The sequence below is a fragment of the Mus caroli genome, unplaced genomic scaffold, assembly GCF_978045245.1.
Source record: "Mus caroli unplaced genomic scaffold, Mus_caroli_1 scaffold_3, whole genome shotgun sequence".
Classification (NCBI taxonomy): Eukaryota; Metazoa; Chordata; class Mammalia; order Rodentia; family Muridae; genus Mus; species Mus caroli.
Genome location: NW_028227258.1, coordinates 64,811,752 through 64,822,472, shown reverse-complemented (window position 1 = coordinate 64,822,472; position 10,721 = coordinate 64,811,752). Strand labels below are relative to the sequence as shown.

General features: G+C 43.9%; 3 non-coding genes across 3 annotated transcripts; 1 reads left to right on the top strand and 2 right to left on the bottom strand.

Annotated features, from left to right (window-relative positions):
• Positions 1–1,634: 1,634 nt before the first annotated feature.
• On the bottom strand, positions 1,635–1,707 carry Trnak-cuu (transfer RNA lysine (anticodon CUU)). Its single transcript has one exon. It is a non-coding gene; the product is annotated as a tRNA-Lys (tRNA).
• A 4,926-nt stretch (positions 1,708–6,633) lies between these two features.
• Positions 6,634–6,704, top strand: Trnag-ccc (transfer RNA glycine (anticodon CCC)). Its single transcript has one exon. It is a non-coding gene; the product is annotated as a tRNA-Gly (tRNA).
• A 950-nt stretch (positions 6,705–7,654) lies between these two features.
• On the bottom strand, positions 7,655–7,818 carry LOC115030718 (U1 spliceosomal RNA). Its single transcript, XR_003836316.2, has one exon. It is a non-coding gene; the product is annotated as a U1 spliceosomal RNA (small nuclear RNA).
• Between the last annotated feature and the right edge of the window lie 2,903 nt (positions 7,819–10,721).

Below are 10,721 nucleotides of genomic sequence, written 5' to 3'. Positions count from 1 at the left end.
ATCCAGTCATATAAAAAGATGAGGTAGTGTGGTTCATCCTCCTCTGCTATGTCTCCCTCGGGGTCTGGATTACATCATTCTGCATGAAACAAGCTCATTACACAAAATGTCACATGCTGTAATATGAAAGGCACAGAATAGATGACTGGAGAGAAGGCTCAGCTGCTAAAGGCTAGACTCATAACCGAAATGTACAGGTTAGGGAAACACATACAGAAAGCAGGTTACGGGTGACTGGAGGCCACAGGGTGAGATGTCTCCTGGAGAGATCGTGCTCTGGAAGTAGATGGAAGTGGTGGCTGTAGCCTGGGAAGTAATTAAATGACGCTGTGGTGCACACTCCAAAAGGGTGAATTTTGTGGTGTACAAAATGTATGTCAAAAAAATTTAAGCCATTTGGTAGGTAGGGCGAGGTGGATCAGAGAATTGTTATTTCTGAGGGAAATGGGAATCACTGACAAGTTCCCAGAGAATCCAGAACATTAAGAGAAAACTGATGTTGCTCCTTGAGACACCCAAGGTCTGGGTATCTTCATCATGAACGTGCTGCATGGACTTTCAAACATTCTTATCAAGCAAGCACAGGGCTTGACAATGGGTGTCTCTAGCTGTGGCATGTGGGGATGTAAGAACAGGAACGTCAAAGATAAACTCTCATCCCACCATGGCTCAGCCCTGTGAGATCCTTCAGTTGGCCTTTTCTAACCTCTGACCTCATAATAGCTCCAATGAACCCCCAAAATGGTCGTCTTATAATTAATTTAGGACAGGCACAGAAAGCATTATTAAAATATGGCAGCGAGCTACAGAGACACCTCTGAGGGTCAATTAGAGCCCCAGGGGATCCAGTGTCCCCCTCTGGCCTCTCTGGGTACCCGACAGACATACAGACAAACATGCAGATAAAACGCCCATATTCATAAAATACACTAAAAATATATATGATAATGATGCCCTTCTAGCTCCTGGTAACAAGACATAAGCACAAGTAGAGCCTGAAGACTAGGCACGAAAGAGCTGTAAGGATGGATCCCCAGGGTATCAGCCCCTTCCCTGATGGAAACCTTACCAGCCAGGTCCCCTTGAGCAATCCTTCTAACTACAAAGCCATTCTTTGTGGATTCAGATTGTGAAGGCTTTACCCCTGTGTAATGACATCTTAAACAAGGAGAGGTTCCTTTTATAAGGTAATTCTCTATTAAAAAGATTTTTAAAAATTACTTTTTTTTGACTCATTTATTTATTATATGTAAGTACACTGTAGCTGTCCTCAGACACTCCAGAAGAGGGCGCCAGATCTCGTTACGGATGGTTGTGAGCCACCATGTGGTTGCTGGGATTTGAACTCTGGACCTCTGGAAGAGCAGTCGGGTGCTCTAACCCACTGAGCCATCTCACCAGCCCTAAAAATTACTTTTTACTACTGGCACTTCGCTCTGTTTCTTGTAAATCCTCTCTAGGTTGTGCTTTACAGTATCATTGAGACAGTGAGAGAGCGAGGTGGGCTCCTGAATTTACTGAATAGATAATTAAGTATATATACTTAAGCATCTCAGGAAAGTATGGAGTGCAGTCCTGGAACTCACTTTGTAGACTAGGCTGGCCTTCAACTCAGATTGAGGTCCAAAAGCATGCGCCCAACGTGGGGCTCGAACCCACGACCCTGAGATTAAGAGTCTCATGCTCTACCGACTGAGCTAGCCGGGCACTTCTGAAACCTGCCTTCTTAAGAAATACTTTAAACTGGAAAGTGATGACTCATGTCTTTAGTCCTGGTTCTCTGGAAATAAAGGCAGGTGGATCTCTGTGGGAAGGGTTCCAGGGCAGCCAGGCTACACAAAGAAAACCTGTCTCAAGAAAAAAAAAAAAAAAAAAAAAAATCAATCAGGTGAGATGGCTCATTCGGCAAGAGCACTCACTGACTGCTCTTCCAAAGGTCTTGAGTTACAAAGTGGCTCACAACCACCCATAACAAGATCTGATGCCCTCTTCTGGTGCATATGAAGACACCTACAGTGTACCTATATATAATAATGAATAAATCTTTGGACTGGAGCGAGCGGGGTTGAGCAGAGAGATCAACCGCAGAGGTCCTAAAATTCAATTCCCAACAACCACCTGAAGGCTCACAACCACCTGTACAGTTACAGTGTACTAGTATACATAAAATAAAGAAATAAAAAAAATTAATCAAACAAACAAAGGAAGGAAAAGAAAAACTTTAGGGGGAGAAAGGATGGGATAGGGGGTTCAGGAGGGGAAATCGGGGAAGGGGATAACATTTGAAATGTAAATAAATAAAATACCCAATACAAAGAAAAGAAAAGAAAAACTTTTAAGTGCCAAAATTATCTTAGGTAAACTAGTCCCTGGTTATACAGACCAGCCCTAAGTTTCCATACAATGTATCCCTGTCCTCAAGGACATTCTGTATAATGCCATGACCATTTATTTAACTGTTATTCTTCCATTTCTGTAACCCTTGTTTTCTCACAGCTGTCTTTCTGTATATGTTACACGGTTGTGGTCTTTGCCTTCCAAAATTCAAATTGTAGGTTAGGCTGCTCACTCCACTACTCTGTGCAACAATGATGGTCCCGATGACAGTCATGAAAGGCTCCATATGTAATGGGACTTTTTCAAGCCTCCCAGGTATCCTTCAGGTGCCACATAACAAAGGGACTGCTAGGCTGTGGACCGATGCTTCCTGCTACTGTGTTCAGTCTGCCTTGATGGACATCCTCTATCCCCGGTCATAACTGGAGACAACTCAAACAGGCTACCGAAGATCAGCAAGAGCGGTTCGGTTTCGTTCCTTCAGTTACTGCTACTGTCACCAACCTGGCCTTGGGGGAAGGGAATCTTTAGTAGAGCTAACTTCAAGCCTGGGAGTGGCTAAACCACTGGGGCTGGCTGTGATAGACTTACAGACTTTCCTAGTTTTACCAGATAGTTGGAAACAAGGAAGTCTTTTCAGATTTGGAATGCTGCACCCCTAAAATAACACAACTTAGTCATACCGGTTTCTTAGGAACAGAGAAAACATTTATTCGACGAATATATACGTTTCACAATACTGTTGGGACAGATTCCTGTAGTTACACCGCAGTATTAGGACAAGCTGGTTGCTTTGCTCCAGGAGGCTGTGAATTCTACAGGTTGTTCCTCTGGATTCCTGGTTGCACAGGTAATAATTCTACTGACCTGCACACCTCCCCATGCTACAGCATAGATGGAAGAGGTCTGATCCCTGCTGCTGTGCTGTTTGACTCCCAATTTTACCCCTGAGTAAGGAGTAAAAATGGCTTAAACAATGGTGTATATACATGGATACTATTCAACTCTAAAGGAAAATTAAATGTAAACATTTCAGGAAAATGGATGGACTTAAAACGCTTAAAACGTATAATGTTAAGCAAGGTCACACAGTCTCAAAAAGCAGCAAACCGTGCATTTGTTCACACTCAGCTACAGCGTCCTGCCAATTGTTAACACATATATTATACATGTAAACAAATATGGATTAGTTTAATTATATACAATTAATATATTTAATTATATATATAAACATATTACATAATATGTACACAAGTGGACATGCGAGTACACTACAACATGCAGGAAGAGAACAAGAAACACTAAATATTGGGGGATGAGGAAGGACTGAACACAGACAGCAGACACGGGTTATGAAGGAGGATGTATCCAGCTGGGCAGTGGCGGCACACGCCTTTAATTCCAGCATTGGGGAGGCAGATGTGGGTGGATCTCTGTGAGTTTGAGGCCAACCTGGTTTACAAAGAAAGTTCCAAGAGAGTCAGGACTACACAGAGAAACCCTGCCTAGGCTGGATATGTCTATGTCTATGTCTATGTCTATGTCTATGTCTATGTCTATGTCTATGTCTATGTCTATGTCTATGTCTATGTCTATGTCTACCTATCTATCTATGAAGCTATTTGGTTTTCCAAGTACCCACACTGGGCAGCTCACAACTGACTGTAACCTAACCGACTCCTGGGAGCACCCATACATACGAAGCATACAGAAAGACACTCAGAAGTTAAAGTAAAACCGATCTTGTTTTTAAAGAAACATAAAAATATGTTTGATAGTCAAAGTGTACAATCCAAGGTGGGGCTCCAACCTTCAGAACTGCCTTACATACTGTCCATTAGATGTATAGATTTGGGCTCTGGTTAATCTTGGTGTGTGCGTGCGTGTGTGTATAGGTTTCTGTGGACGCAGAATGAGAGGGAGAGGAGGGCAGACCAGCCTGCCGGGGAAGGAGCAACGGCACCATTTAAATTGTCTTGATTTTAAAGGTAGCTTCAGAGAGTTACAAACACGTGAATAATGGTGTCCTAGTCAGGGTTTCTATTCCTGCAAAAACATGACCAAGAAGCAAGTTGGGGAGGAAAGGGTTTATTCGGCTTACACTTCCATGCTGCTGTTCATCACCAAAGGAAGTCAGGACTGGAACTCAAACAGGTCAGGGAGCAGGAGCTGATGCAGAGGCCATGGAGAGATGTTCTTTACTGGCTTGCCTCCCCTGGCTTGCTCACCCTACTCTTCTTATAGAACCCAAGACTACCAGCCCAGGGATGGTCCCACCCACAAGGGGCCTTTCCCCCTTGATCACTAATTGAGAAAATGCCTTACAGTTGGATCTCATGGAGGCATTTCCTCAACTGAAGCTCCTTTCTCTGTGATAACTCCAGCTGTGTCAAGTTGACACAAAAATAGCCAGTACAAATGGTAACCGTAAAATAAATTCTCTCCAGGGGTATGCCTTTAATGCCAGTGCCTGGTAGGCAGATGCAGGGTCAATATGAATTTGAGGCCAGCATGGTATCTATGCTGAGTTCAAAGTTCCTAGGGATATGTGTTAAAGTAGGGGAGGTGCAGTGTCCCATGCTTTTAATCCCAGCAATCCGGAAGCAGAAGCGGTCAAATTTCTAAACTTGAGGCCAGCTTGGTCTAAAAGAGTGAGTCCCAAAGATACACTGAGAAATCCTATCTCTGGGGGAAAGAGGAGGAGGAGGAAGAGGTGGTGGAGGAAGGAGAGAGAGAGAATGAGTGTGTGTGTGAGTGTGTGTGTGTGTTCGTTTCAGGTGGACTTGGCTTTCCTAGAAGCCTGTGATTGCGGGTTGTTTTCTGGTCCGGTCCCAGCTCAGCCCCTGGCCCTTTTGCTTTTGGTACAGTCTTCCCATTATTGTCCCATTGGCTCAGGACAGACTGAGAAAGGAAACTGTTCCGTGTCACAACTGCAGGCCTGGCAAATACGGGAACTGCAATTGGCCTTTCTGTCTGAGTCAAGGGCAGGGTGCAAAAATGAAAACAAAAAATAAATAAATAAAATAAAATAAAACAAAGCAAGCAAACAAACAAAACAAAAACAAACAAAATGACCGTCGCTTCAGCAATCTGTCCCCTCAGGAGCTTAGGTTAATGCAACCATTTGGCCAGATCCTTTCTTTCTGCCTCACAGTCTCCTCCCCACACCCGCACCTTCTCCCTGTCTCCCTCCTCTTCTGTTTGCCTGGGCATTGCCAGCCAAGTGACCTCACAGTTCTCATTCCACTGTTCTAGTATTTTAAGTAAATTCTAGTTGATAGAATACAATTAAACACGATAACTTTCCTCAATTATTTTTCATGACTGTGTGTGGCTGACAAATGAGCCATCACCTGGGTGTAGGACAGAGAGAATATTGATCTCTATCTGTCTGCACTGCGCAGGTAACAGCTGTCATCACCCCCTCCACACACACAGCCACCGTCCTGATTTCTCTTTCCTTCTCTGTCCACCCAGTGGTCAGATGTCAGGATTCAGCATCAGTAAGGTTTCTGGAGGGGAGATGGGTGTTTGTGTGTGTGTGTGTGCGTGTGCGCCTGCACGCGTAGGGGGAGGGGGGACGGACCTGTGAGCAGATTTAGGCCTCTTCTCTTGCTCTTGTCCGTCATCTCCTGGGTGATTTTAAGGATGGCTGGGTTTTCCACACAGATGGTACTCAGTTTACTAGCTACTTTCCCCAGCCGTTGCTATGCAACATCCCAGAAGAGCAGCTGTAGTGCTTTAGGAGACCACCTGCCCTGCAAATTAAACAACTCCCAAACCTGGGGAACAATGGCCGGCTTCCCCAACCCCTACACCTCTCCCTTCTTCCTGCCCAAACCAGCTGGATCAGGATGTGTAGTGCTCAGAAAAGATTCTTGTCAGTCTGTATGTGTCACACAGATGGGGTGTTGTCAAGGAGCTATACCAAGTGTGTTTTGACTACTTATAATTGAATAATAATTATTATAATAATTAATTATTGAACATATTTTGGTCACGAGTTTCAATCGGAACTAGCATTTTTCTTCTAAAGAATTGAACCTCCTGGATCGGGGCAGGCAGAAGTAGAAAGTTCTGTCAGTCGTGCTTCAAAACTCCTAAAATGACAAATTTGACCCAGATTTATCACAGCCGAGCATCTAGGAAGGTCCGTTTCCTTCCTCAATGCTGGAAAAATTAAAAGTTTCCTGAGGAAATGTTGGTTTACGTTGCTGTTTTTCTGTAGAAACGCATTAAGATGTATAGCTTCTCTTACCTTTTCCTCAGGCACGGTTACTAGGTGCTCTTAAGGATGCATTGGTGGTTCAATGGTAGAATTCTCGCCTCCCACGCGGGTGACCCGGGTTCGATTCCCGGCCAATGCAGTATGGTCTTTTCTGTCTGCTACCTACAGGGTTTTTCGCATTGTGAAATTAGAATCAGACAGAAGGTGGTTTCACCCCAATATTCTAGGCAGTAGAAAGAGGATCGGGCTGGCAAGACTTTCAGCACTAGGGATACTGCCCCGATGTTTCCCAAGATCCCTGAACCACAGTGACGGAGAGTCAAATAGAAGTCTCTTTTTAGAATGACTCTCACCAGGACAGTCCTTTTTGAGGACAATATGTAAGGACAAAAGCTAAATAAATCCTAACCGGAGAGAAACGTTGTTCCCACCAGGGCTAAGATTAGGAGTTCTTTAGCAGAGCAGGGAGTTATTTCAGTAACCCCGGTTCAACAGCAAGAAACCACACAAAGATTTCTGGTGAGAGCAGCGACACTGTTATGGAAGATATTTCATGTATGAAAGTAGGCAAAATATGCATACACAAAAGCTTAAAAAACATTCTCTGAACAAGAACTCCGTTGGTATGTGACTTCATCATTTTCAAGCGTTACAGATTAAAAGGTAAAATAAGTAGTAGGCACTTATAAGTGATGAAAACATCTCCTTTCAAGATTTATTTATTCCTTATTTATACGAGCACACCGTCGCTGTCTTCAGACACACACTAGAAGAGGGCATGGGATCCCATTACAGGTGGTTGCTGTGAATGGAAATCAGGATCTTTGGAAGAGCAGTCAGTGCTCTCGCCTGCTGAACCATCTCTCCAGCCCCCTGATAGAAACATCTCAGTTAGCTTTTGTGGCTGTGTGGATTTCATTTTCTTTTATATTTACCTAACACATCTAGCATCCTGCTAGATAAAATTGTCAAAATAGAGCAGACACTGCATAGAAGAGAAAACACAGTAAGCAGCACAGGCTAACAGGTTGAACACATTCAATAAGACTTCATCCAAAAATTCCCAGTCTTTATATTTACAGACACATTCAGGGGAGAGCGCGAACGCAGCCCCCACTACCCCAAGTTATGTAGTTGAGTTTCCCGCATTTGGGGAAATCGCAGAGGTCAGAACACCCCCAAGTGCAATGGGTGAGCCTTGCCCTGGGAAAACCACCTTCGTGATCATGGTATCTCCCCTGCCAGGTAAGTATGCTTTCCCAACCCCATGCCGGGACCCGACTCACACCCACTAGCTATAAACACAGTCACTTCGCTGCCCCCACCCCTGCCACGTATCTTCTGAGTACTTCTGCCACCAAATGTCCCTCTCTCCTCCTGGCCCCACTTTCCCCCCCAGGCTACTCGAAATCTCTGGTTTGCGAAGTGACAAGCAGCCTGGGAAGCCCTTTGAGCGCCCCAGATCTGCAGACACCCCCTTACCCTCCCACCCCTGCTTTTCTTAGACGTGTCCTGCCTTTTGTCACCTTCTGCCTCCCACTGTGGACATACCACCATCCCATTTTTGCTACCTTAATGGCTCATTTGGAAAATTTTTAAATGTTGCTTTAAGGTTTACAAGCATCCGGTCCTTGTCCCCACAGTCTGTGCTCTGGCTGTTCATTTGTTCATTCCTCTTCCGGTGCATATGCCATTCTTACCATGAATTATGCTTTTTCCAAGTCTATAGACCCCCATAATCTATTGTTATTATTTTTTATTTAAACAGTCATTTTGTTTGTTTTTCCAAGACAAGGTTTCTCTATGTAGCCTTGGCTGTCTGGGCACTTGCTCTGTAGACAAGGCCTTCTTCAAAATCAAGAGATCCTCCTACCTCTGCTTTCTAAATGCTGGGATTAAAGGTGTGTGCTACAACTGCCTCCCATCAGTCAATTTTGTCTTCCCAAGCAAAATTTCAATAATATCCTCACTTGTTTCTGATGTTTTCCATAACTTCGGTGGATACCCTGAGAGAGGAGTCAGAAGCTCTCAGTATCCAAGGGGAAGCTTCAGACCACCATGAACAGGTGAGACTTTGAAAAAGTCAGTGAGGATTTCTGTGCCTCCATTTCTACATTATAAAATAGGTCAGGCCGGGCGTGGTGGCGCACGCCTTTAATCCCAGCACTCGAGAGGCAGAGGCAGAGGCAGAGGCAGAGGCAGGCAGATTTCTGAGTATGAGGCCAGCCTGGTCTACAAAGTGAGCTCCAGGACAGCCAGGGCTATACAGAGAAACCCTGTCTTGAAAAACCAAAATAAATAAATACATTAATTAATTAATAAAAATAAAAATAAAATAAAATAAAATAGGTCAGGTAGGAGCTCCCTCTTCACATGTTGTCCCAAATATAAAATGACACCTGTGGGCAAAACATGGAGTCTGAGATATTCCATGGAATAAATATTTCTGTTAGCATTAGCCATTATTATTAATGTGGGTGACAGGGCCATTCCTATTATGACAGTTGGCATCAACTTTTCAAATAAATATATTTTACTTGGTAGTTTTCCAATCCACTGACATGAATTTGGTTCCTATATATATATATATATTTTTTTTTTTTTTCAAGACAGGGTTTCTCTGTGTAGTCCTGGCTATCCTGGAACTCACTCTGTAGACCAGGCTGGCCTCGAACTCAGATGGTTCCTATATTTATTACCATCAATATTACTGTTGGAAACCAGGCATGGTGGTACACATCTAATACCAGCATTTGACAGGGTGAAATAGAAGCATTTCAATTTGATTCCCAGCACCTACATGGTAGCTCACAAACATCTTTAACTCCAGAGGACCTCTTCTGAACTCTGTGGGTACCCAGCACACACGTAGTGCACATACATACACAAAGGAAAACACTAAACAAATCAATCTTAAAAAAAAAAAAAAAGCTTGAGTTTATTTTTTGTTGTTGGAGATTTTTGACAGGTGTATAACAAGACATAAACAACAACCACAGTGGAAAGAAGTTAATCTATTTTCATTTGCAGATTTCTCAGCCATTAAGAAAACCCAGTAAGCCGGGCGTGGTGGCGCACGCCTTTAATCCCAGCACTCGAGAGGCAGAGGCAGAGGCAGGCGGATTTCTGAGTTCGAGGCCAGCCTGGTCTACAAAGTGAGTTCCAGGACAGCCAGGGCTATACAGAGAAACCCTGTCTCGAAAAACCAAAAAAAAAAAAAAAGAAAAGAAAACCCAGTAAAAGTGAATTGAAATGTCAAGTTCACAGATGATCGCAGGGTAGTTGTCAGGCCACAGATCAATAAACAAAATTCACCTGCTTCCAAGCGCCAGAGCGAAGCCATTGCCTGGGTTTAGTCCCGGGCCTGAAATCACTTTCCTTAGCCCTTCTTCATCTCTGTTCTTGGAAGCCCAGGCAGGTATGTGAGCCGTGGAACTACGCACACCACAGGTGAGAGGCTGATGGCTTCATCTTACCAACAAAATTAATTTAATTTCTCCATTCAAGATTTAAGTCCTGTCAACTAAAAATAATTTGAGCTGATTTCCTGCGAGAACTCCTTTTAATTTATTTGGAAGTCCTCTCATAATTTAGCCATGGGTGGCCTAGAACTCATTATGTGGAGTAGGTTGTCCAGCCTCTGCTTCTTGCTACTGGGACTGAAGTTGTGAAGAACCGATACGAAGAGAAGCAGTTTGGGGCAATTTTTTTGTGTAAACATGTCATGTAGTATATGTCCAAAAGTAGCATACAGAAGCATATAATTTAAAATGCTATGGTAAATCGCCCACCCCAATATGCCCCATGCAAAACCACACAACTCGGGTATAATATTTGCAAGCCCCACACCTAGACTGGGCAGATTTCCCACTGCTCTACTCTGTTCCCAGCTACAAGATCCCTGGCTGCTGCAGCTTCTCCGGTCCACGTGGTTCTGCTCCATCTTCATTTCCTCTCCCTCCATCTTCCTCTGTCTTCCCCCTCTTCCTCTCTTCCCTTACTCTTTAAACTTCCAGCCCCACCTTTCCCTTCCACTGCCCAACCACAGACTTTAGCCTTTATTGGATCAGTTAAAATGGGGAGAAGGTTCACATGAGATCACCTGAGTGTGATCCACTCCTAGAGCAGGCAGCCTTCTCTTGAGGAAGCAGAATTA